Source organism: Rutidosis leptorrhynchoides, chromosome 1, assembly GCF_046630445.1.
Source record: "Rutidosis leptorrhynchoides isolate AG116_Rl617_1_P2 chromosome 1, CSIRO_AGI_Rlap_v1, whole genome shotgun sequence".
Classification (NCBI taxonomy): Eukaryota; Viridiplantae; Streptophyta; class Magnoliopsida; order Asterales; family Asteraceae; genus Rutidosis; species Rutidosis leptorrhynchoides.
In genome coordinates, this window is record NC_092333.1 from 138348879 (window position 1) to 138360307 (window position 11429).

At 29.5% G+C, this 11429-nt stretch overlaps 1 non-coding gene across 1 annotated transcript; it reads right to left on the reverse strand.

The window, feature by feature from the left end:
• Positions 1-8219: 8219 nt before the first annotated feature.
• On the reverse strand, positions 8220-8326 carry LOC139887419 (small nucleolar RNA R71). Its single transcript, XR_011773252.1, has one exon. It is a non-coding gene; the product is annotated as a small nucleolar RNA R71 (small nucleolar RNA).
• Positions 8327-11429: the final 3103 nt, after the last annotated feature.

An 11429-nucleotide genomic window follows, 5' to 3' on the forward strand; every position in this document is an offset into this window, starting at 1 on the left:
GGTATGCAATTAAGAAAGCGTAAGAGTCTTTGACTTTGACTCTCCTATTTATAGATACCGAAATTTGGTCACACTTAGGCCTTACCGAATGGGCCTAAAATACCGAATGCAGTTCATACTCAAAATTAAATCAATTTAACTTCAAATTTTGACAACTCTTTATCAAAAATATCACAAGTTTCTTACATTTTCATTAAACAACATTTCTGAGTAAATTTTGAAAGATTTTGAACTTACCGAATCTGGACTGTTTGGTTGTCAAATTCGGTATGCTGCTAAAAATAGCATTTATTAATGAAAAGCACAATTCTTTTTGGATTTTAACTTTTCCAATGTTTATGAATTTTCTAAAATTAAGATTTGTACTTAGAAAAACTTTGAATTATGTACAAAGTACAAATCTTCAGTGATACCAATTGTTGAAACGGGTTGCATACTGAGATGTATACAATGAGACGACCCGTCCTAATACATAAGGACGAATACAATAACATATGATTACATCGCGAGGTATTTGACCTCTATATGATACATTTTACAAACATTGCATTCGTTTTTAAAAGACAAACTTTCATTACATCGAAAGTTGACAAGCATGCATACATTTCATAATATCCAAACTATAAATGACCTAATCTGTCATTTACTTAATAATGATTCTGATTGAACTCAACGACTTGAATGCAACTTTCTTTGAAATATGCCATGAATGACTCCAAATAATATCTTTAAAATGAGCAAATACACAGCGGAAGATTTCTTTCAAACCTGAGAATAAACATGCTTTCAAGTGTCAACCAAAAGGTTGGTGAGTTCATTAGTTTATCATAAACAATCATTTCCATTATTTTAATAGACCACAAGATTTCATATTTCCATTTCTCATAAACATCATCTCATATGGTGAACACTTGGTAATCGACCTTAACAAGATGCATATAGAATATCCCCATTATCCCGGGACATCCTTCGGACATGATAAATTTGAAATACTAAAGCATCCTCGACATGGATGTGGCTTTGGATGGGGCTTGTTGAGCCCGATAGATCTATCTTTAGGATTCGCGTTAATGAAGGTGTCTGTTCCCTAATTCTTAGATTACCAGACTAAAAGGGGCATATTCAATTTCGATCATTCAACCATAGAATATAGTTTCGATTACTTGTGTCTATTTTATTTATAAAAGCAGCGCATGTATTCTCAGTCCCAAAAATATATATTGCAAAAGCATTTAAAAAGGGAGCAAATGAAACTCGCAATACTGTATTTCGTAGTAAAAATACATATGACGTCATTGAACAAGTGTAGGTTGACCTCGGATTCACGAACCTATATTAGGTATATATATATATATATATATATATATATATATATATATATATATATATATATATATATATATATATATATATATATATATTCATATATTGGTCAATATCTGTCTAAAAATTTAGATCATGTCATAGTGCATCACAATCCTAATGCTCGAGATATCATGCAAAAGTCAACGAAAGTCAATTTGACCCAAAATAATTTACAAAATCTATACATGTTTATTATGTAACTTAAATAGTCGTTTTATATATTTAAATATATCTATCAGATTTTATTAGAGTAATTAATAAAAGTCATTTGTTAAAAAAAAATTTATATTTAAAATATATATATGATAAAAATATACTTTTATATATCTTAAATAATAAAATTTATAAAGCTCACTTAATATCATAAAAATATAGTGGTATGTATTATAAATGTAAAAATATTACGTTTGATAAAAATATCTTTGTATCACATATTTATTTGATAAAATAATATTAATAATAATAATAAGTAAAAGTTGTATTATTTTGTGATAATAATAATATTAATTATAATAATAACAATATTTATATTTACTAATGATAATAATAATTTTGATAATTAATAATGATCTTTTATAATAATACTAATGCCATAATAATAATATTACTAATGATGATAAAAATATTATAATCATGTTAATGATAATAACAATGTTAATAATATTGTTGTTATTAATAATAAAAATGATAATTTAAATGAAAATATAAGTTTTATGATTTATAATGATGTTTTCTAACAACCATGATAATTTTAATAATAACAATACTTTTTAATATTAACTGTAATAATAATAATAATTCTATTCAAAATGATAATTTTTAATAATAATAATACTAAAATGATAATAACAATGATATTTAATAATAACAATGATATTTCTTTTAAAATCATAATTTTAATAAAAATGATAGTTTTAATATTAATGATACTTTTAATAATAATAACGATAAAAATAATAAAATGATAGTTTTGATAAAAATATTAATTATTTTAATTATTTTAATAATAATAATAATAATATTATTTATTAGATAATAATAATAACGACGATAATAACGACGATAACGATAACGATAACGATAACGATAATGATAACGATAATAATAATCATTTTAACAATAATACTTAAAATTATAGATAATTCAATTGACGATATCTTTTAATCCGTTCATCGAAATCATACGCTTTCTAAATGAAAAGTTATTAATTTTTCGCCAGATTTTCAACGACATGCATATCATATACCTTATCTCTGTCTCATATGAAACAAATTCGTAAATCATCAAAACTATCTAATGACGAAAATTTAACATAAAAGCATGCATAAACATATATACTCGAGCACTAGTCAGGGATACACTATTAATATATAAAAGTTAAGTTAAGAGTGCTCACGTATCAATATAGAGGTTCAATATTGCAGGAAGGTACGCAGACGCAACGGAAGATGATAAACACTAGATTTAACTCTCGAGCATACCCCCGAACATTACCCATAACCTCCGTAGCTATAACCCATAATTTCCTTAGCTCTATCCCGCTCAAAAAACCCGTTTTAAAATAACTCGCTCATAACCTCGTCGTAGTATTTTATGTATAATACTAATAATAACACTACTCCTAACAATAATAATAATACGATTAATATTAAAAATATTAATCTTAATAATAATAATAATAATAATAATAATAATAATAATAATAATAATAATAATAATAATAGTAATAATATATATATATATATATATATATATATATATATATATATATATATATATATATATATATATATTATATATATATATATAAATATGGGTTCAGAGAGTGTAATATGTATGTGTGTGTTTTGTGTTCGAGACTAAAACGCGTATTATAGAACCTGACATGTTCCAGCCCTCCATACGATCGCATGGTTTTTGGGCATCATGGCCATGCGATCGCATGGCCCTCTGTTCCAGCTCATACCCACTTCGTTTGGGGCTGCCGACACCCTTTTATTAATATATATATATATATATATATATATATATATATATATATTAAATTTATATAATTAATTATATATTATATTATATTATATTTATGTATATTGTTAACTTGTAAAATTAGTTTCAGTTAATCGATCATTGTCACTCAACTTATGTCTCGGTTCCGGTTTCTCGATCGCATTTTCGTACGCTTAGAAAACTTGCACTTTAAATTACGCGACGTGTACCTTTATCAAAAAGTTAGACTTAATTATCGATAACTTATATTATAAGAAATGTTACTTGGTAGTTCGAGTGTTTTGGTCAATTGCTTCTATAAATCAAAGTCTCATTATTTATCAAAGTATTTAATTCAAAATGTTTTATATCTAGGTCAATATTATATTTTGTAAAATATTTATATATATATATATATATATATATATATCATCATTTAAAATATATAATTGAAATATTTATGTAATAACATAATATTTAGTTTTTCAAAACTAAATATATTTCAAGTTCATTTAGAAAATATCATAACACGTAACGTTTACACTTTAAAACTTAATTTGACATAATTTAATTATGTGCCAACGTTTATTTTTAACATCTTACCAATTTTAAAACACGTTTTTATTTCTCGTTATATCTATCTATATTTTATTGAATCACGGATCATGGTTATGGATAATTTGTCAAAAGGTTTCTAGAAAGATTCTAAAATTCAGGATACCGTTAAAACCTTTATCTTTATTATAATGGCTCAGTAATGAATTGTCAAAAGTGGTTCTAGATATTTATAAAGTTATATTCATTTTTTTAAAGGAGACGTGACACTCAAATCATATTAAATAATTTCTAAAATTCATAATTGATAATGCTAAAAATGAACATATATTTCATAGCATTATCCCTCAAGAAAGACAAACTTTTAGTTGCAGTTGTCCTATTTACAAGGAATATTAGTTTAAATATTAAAAGGTGAAGACAAAAGGCAGATTCGACAAATTGAAGACGCAAACGACCAAAAAGCTAAAAAGTACAAAGTACAAGCAAAGAGGTTCAAATTATTGATGAGGAACGCCTAAAAATGACAAGAGTACAAGCCGCAAAACGCAAAGTACAAGATATTAAATCATACGAAAGGACGTTCGAAAATTCGGAACCGAGACATGAACCAACTTTCAACGTACGACGCAACGGATCGGAAATAATAAATTAACATTGTATATAAATATAATATAATATATAATTAATTATATAAATTATATATTTATATTATATTTATAATAAAAACCGTCGACAGCCTTGGATCCTTTGTTTGGTGAGCTGAAATTGAGGGGACCGTACTCGCGGAGGTCTGAAGAACAAAAGGGACCGCACTCGCGGAAGTCCCATTTCCTATAAAAAGGGATGCAGTTCAACGATTTTAGGACGGATATATATTTATATTTATATTTTCTTTACCCAATTTATGTATCAAGTATCACTCCAAATCGTAATCACAATTTGTAATTTTAATTTTAAGTTAGTGATAATAATAAGGTTCGATTAGTCGAATGTTTTAAGGTTTTGTAAGTCGAAACTCTGTCCGTGTACCGCTACGCTATTAATACCCACTGTAAGTTATGTTTATGTTATTTTCATTAATGTCTCGTAGCTAAATTATTATTATGCTTATTTAATGCCGAATTAATCGTGATGTTTGACTAAATATTAAATTTGAGTAATTGGGCTTTGTACCATAATTGGGGTTTGGACAAAAGAACGACACTTGTGGAAATTAGACTATGGGCTATTAATGGGCTTTATATTTGTTTAACTAAATGATAGTTTGTTAATTTTAATATAAAGATTTATAATTGGACGTACCTATAAATAACCATATACACTCAATCGGACACGATGGGCGGGATATTTATATGTATGAATAATCGTTCATTTAACCGGACATGGGAATGGATTAATAGTCTATGGAATTATTAAAACAGGGGTGAAATTATGTACAAGGACACTTGGCATAATTGATAACAAAGTATTAAAACCTTGGATGACACGCAGTCGATAACCTGGTGTAATTATTAAACAAAGTATTAAAATCTTGTTACAGTTTAAGTCCCCAATTAGTTGGAATATTTGACTTCGGGTATAAGGATAATTTAACGAGGACACTCGCACTTTATATTTATGACTGATGGACTGTTATGGACAAAAACCAGACGGACATATTAAATAATCCAGGACAAAGGACAATTAACCCATGGGCATAAAACTAAAATCAACAGGTCAAACATCATGATTACGGAAGTATAAATAAGCATAATTCCGTTTTTTTCGTATTTAATTGCACTTTTAATTATCGTACTCTTTAATTATCGCAAGTTTATTTTATCGCACTTTTATTTATCTTAATTTCATTATCGTTATTTATTTTACGCTTTAAATTAAGTCTTTTATTTATTTAATATTTTACATTAGGTTTTAACTGCGACTAAAGTTGTAAAAATCGACAAACCGGTCATTAAACGGTAAAAACCCCCTTTATAATAATAATATTACTTATATATATATTTGTATTTTTATAAATTATAACTAATATAGCGTTAAGCTTTGTTTAAAGATTTTCCTGTGGAACGAACCGGACTTACTAAAAACTACACTACTGTACGATTAGGTACACTGCCTATAAGTGTTGTAGCAAGGTTTAAGTATATCCATTCTATAAATAAATAAATATCTTGTGTAAAATTGTATTGTATTTAATAGTTTTTCCTAATAAAATATAAGCTATTTCATATACATCTCGCATAACATCAAGTATTTTTGGCGCCGCTGCCGGGGAACTTAAACGCCGAAAGCGCAACGCTAATGATATATATATAAAAAAAATATTAATATAATTTTGTAAAAGTTTTTATTAAGTCCTTCGTATAAAAATATAAGTTTTTTTTTTAAAATATAAAAGTATAAAAATACAAAAAGAGTTTGTTAAAAAATATATAAAGTTTAAAAAAAAAGTATTTTTACTTTTGAGTTTAAAAATAAGTATTTTATTGTTTTATAAAATATTTAGTTATATTTATATTTTATATATATTTGATAAAACAGAAAAACATAAAAAAATAAAAAGAAAAAAAACTGAACCTGTGCAAAAACGAACCCCTTTTCAGCCTAAATTTGACCCTCCGCGACTCGCGGAGCTTTTGAACTGGACCTAACCGCACTCGCGGAGGTCAATCTGACAGGTTAACCTAGGACTGCGATTAATACGAAATTAGGGTTTAATTAATTTAATTATTTAGTTTTTAGGGTTTTATTTAATTAATTAGTTTAGTTATTTATTTAATTTGTATTATTAAGTTATAATTAGTTTAATTAATTTATAAAATTAATAGTTTTATTAAATAAATAATATAAAAATAATATTTTTATAAAAAGTGTACTTTTTACAACTTTAAGTATATTTTTATATTTTGTACTTTTTTTATTCGTTTTAGCGTAATATTTGTATTTTTCGCTCGTATTTAGTTTTAAATCATAATATTTTCCATAGTTATTTTTATTTCTAGATTTTTAGGCTTTGCCGTAAAATCCCTTGAGTGCTTTTTCTTTAGACTAAGATTTAGGTGCTTTAGAATTTTGCGACGCTGTTCTAAGTTTTTAGTACCTTTTTAAGATATTGCCATTTGGGATATAGAATTCCTTGTAAGCTTTAATATTTTTAGACGCAACTTTTAATTCTTAGTTTTTAGTTTCTTTTTAAGTTTTGACGCGCTACTTTCTTATTTTTATTTTTCGACGCCTATTATTTTTCAATCTTTTATTTTTCGACGTTTTTCGACGCGCTCTTTTTCTTTCTTATTTCTCGACATTCTAGTTTTTAGGACTTAGAATTTTCTATATTTCTTATCTAAATTTCTTAAATTTCAACGAAAAATTATTTTAAGCGGTTAAATTGATAGACATCAAAATTTTCTGGTTCGTAGTAATAGTTGGATTTGTACGTGGACCGGGTTTTTGGAGCCAAACAGTACTCAATTATATTGAGACCAAACGAATCCTGCCCCTCTGCTGCATCTTTTGGCTATTCAAAACGTGGGCAAAATCAGAAAAGTCTATTAATTGGATAACTTATATAATTTTTCTTTCTTTTTAAAAACTAATAAGATATTCAGTGAATGCACCGAGCAAAACGTTCACCACCTTTTGTACGTTCACCACCTGTAACTCGATCAAGACATCTAGCGAATATTGTCGCCGTTGAGTTTTCTTCAGAATTATCATCCAGTCGACCAAGTACTCCAATTCAAATTTCCGATAATCCATTTTTTGAACCCGACCTCACAATTGAGATTTCGGAGAATATTCAAGGACAATTCATAGATCCTGAACCATTAATTTTTCCTCCGGAACCACCAATCATTTAAACAGAGATTGTTGAGGAACGAACCATTAAATCAGAATCCTCTAGTGATTCAGATTCAACAAATTCAATCATGGAAAATCTGGAACCTTTAAGTATGGAAGACCGAATGAGAGCTAAACGCATTGGCCAAGGTCACGCAATTACTCATCCAGACATTAATGCGCCAGATTATGAAATCAAAGGATAAATTCTACACATGGTAACTAATCAATGCCAATTTAGTGGTGCGCCGAAGGAAGATCCAAATGAACATCTTCGTACCTTTAATAGGATCTGCACTTTATTTAAAATAAGAGAAGTGGAGGATGAACAGATATATCTCATGTTATTTCCCTGGACTTTAAAGGGAGAAGCCAAAGATTGGTTAGAATCATTACCTGAAGGGGCGATTGATACATGAGACGTTTTAGTTGAAAAATTTCTTAAAAAATTCTTTCCGGCATCTAAAGCCGTAAGACTTGAAGGAGAAATTGTTACGTTCACACAGAAGCCAAATGAAACTCTATATGAGGCATGGACAAGATTTGGAAAGTTATTAAGAGGATGTCCACAACATGGTTTAGACACTTGTCAAATAGTACAAATATTCTACCAAGGATGCGACATCACTACAAGGAAAGACATAGACATAGCAGCTGGTGGTTCCATTATGAAGAAAACAGAAACTGATGCTTATAAAATTATTGATAACACTGCTTCCCACTCACATGAGTGGCACCAAGAAAAAGATATTGTTAGATCATCTAAAGCAGCTAGAGCCGATTCTAGCCATGACTTAGATTCCATTTCAGCAAAGATAGATGCTGTCGAGAGACGAATGGAAAAGATGACTAAAGATATTCACTCAATACGAATTAGTTGTGAGCAGGGTGGAGGACCACATTTGACAAAAGATTGTCTCAGTATTGAACTAACAATGGAACAAAGAGAGAATGTTTCATATCTAAACCAAAGGCCTGGAAATAATTATAAGAATAATTATCAACCGCCAAGACCGATTTACAACCAAAACCAGAATTATAATCGAAATGTTCCATACAACAACCAACAAGGTCCTAGTAATCAACAAGTATCCAATAATACATACAATCATCAAAGACCTAATTTTCAAAACAAACCACCACAAACCGATGATAAAAAGCCGAATTTAGATGATATGATGACGAAGCTAGTTGAATCTCAAACGTAATTTTTCACATCTCAGAAACAAACAAATGAACAAAATGCTCAAGCATTTAGAAATCAACAAGCTTCTATTCAAAATCTGGAACAAGAAGTAAGTAACCTAGCAAGGTTAATAGGTGAAAGAAAATCGGGAAGTTTACCTAGTGATACAAATGCTAACCCCCGGAATGAAACAGCTAAAGCCATTACCACAAGAAGTGGTATTACACTTAAACCACCTGAAATACCTGTAATTTCTGAGGAAGCTATTCCTACTTCACAAGAACCACAACCTGAACAAGATAAGGAAAAAGAACCGGTAGTTGAAAAGGTTAATGAAGATAACACAGTTAAGGCAAAACCTTATGTTAAACCATACCAACCACCACTTCCTTACCCAAGTAAAATGAGAAAAGAGAGACTTGAAGCCGAGCAATCCAAATTCTTGGATATGTTTAAACAGATAAATGTAAATCTTCCTTTCATTGATGTGATTTCAGGAATGCCTAGATATGCTAAATTTCTGAAAGATCTAATCACAAATAGAAAGAAAATGAAACAACTCTCGGCTATTACTATGAATGCTAATTGTTCAGCAGTGCTGTTGAATAAGATACCAGAAAAACTATCTGATCCAGGAAGTTTCACAATTCCATGTTTTCTGGGAAGTCTTAGTTCAATAGAAGCATTGGCAGATTTAGGTGCTAGTATAAATTTAATGCCGTATTCACTATACACTAAACTAGACCTTGGAGAATTGAAACAACAAGAATAAGCATACAACTAGCCGATAGATCAGTAAAATATCCTAGAGGGATAATGGAGAACATGCTAGTTAAAGTTGGTACTTTAGTATTTCCAGTAGATTTTGTTGTTCTGGACATGGAAGAAGATTCTCAAGTTCCTCTCATATTAGGAAGACCATTTTTAAACACGGCTAAAGCAATGATAGACGTGTTTGGTAAAAAACTAACCCTAAGTATAGAGGACGAGAGTGTTACCTTTTCAGTTGATAGAGCAATGCAACAACCGCAATCTGCAGATGATACATGTTATTATATTCAAACTATAGAATCACATGCAGAATTGTTAGAAGAATTTCCAGAATTACAAGGAACAGGAGAATGTTCTTTAGGAGAAGGAACTGAACCAATTGATGAAACTGAAATGTTAGCTACACTTATGGCTAATGGATATGAACCAACAACAGAAGAAATTCAAATGCTAAAAGAAGAAGACAGATATCGATATAAATCATCGATAGAAGAACCACCGAAATTAGAGTTAAAGCCACTTCCAAACCATTTGGAATACGCTTATTTACATGGTGAATCTGAATTACCTGTAATAATATCGTCTTCTCTTACTGAAAATGAAAAATCTCAACTCATTTCTATGCTAAAAGCTCATAAACCAGCTATTGCATGGAAGATTCATGATATTAAAGGAATAAGTCCTTCGTATTGCACACATAAAATCCTTATGAAAGAAGGTCATAAAACGTATGTGCAACGCCAACGAAGACTAAATCCTAATATGCAAGATGTTGTTAAGAAAGAAATTATTAAACTGCTTGATGCAGGTTTAATTTATCCAATTTCTGATAGTCCATGGGTAAGCCCAGTTCAATGCGTGCCTAAGAAGGGTGGCATGACTGTCATTACAAATGAGAAAAATGAGCTTATTCCTACTAGGACTGTAACAGGATGGCGTATATGTATTGATTATAGAAAATTAAATGACGCCACCAGAAAAGATCACTTTCCCTTACCTTTCATTGATCAAATGTTGGAAAGATTAGCCGGAAACAGTTACTATTGTTTTCTTGATGGTTTTTCCAGATATTTTCAGATTCCTATAGCACCCGAGGATCAAGAGAAAACCACATTCACGTGCCCTTATGGTACTTTTGCTTACAAACGCATGCCATTTGGACTTTGCAACGCCCCTGCAACCTTTCAAAGGTGCATGATGGCGATTTTTCACTACATGATAGAAGAATGCATGGAAGTTTTCATGGATGACTTTTCAGTCTTCGGTGATACATTTGAATCATGTCTAGTTAATCTTGAACGAATGCTTATTAGATGCAAACAATCAAATCTAGTACTTAATTGGGAGAAATACCATTTCATGGTTAAAGAAGGCATCGTTCTTGGACATAAAATTTCAAAGGAAAGAATTGAAGTGGATAGAGCTAAAGTAGATGTAATTGCTAAACTTCCACATCCCACCAATGTTAGAGGAGTTAGGAGTTTTCTAGGGCATGCCGGTTTTTACCGACGTTTCATAAAAGATTTTTCTAAAATTGCCACTCCTATGAATAAACTCCTAGAAAAGGATGCTCCATTCATCTTTTCAGATGAATATATCAAATCTTTTAATATTCTTAAAGAAAAACTCACTAATGCGCCGATTATGATAACTCCAAATTGGAATCTACCATTTGAACTTATGTGCGATGCAAGTGATTTTGCAATGGGAGCCGTTTTAGGACAAA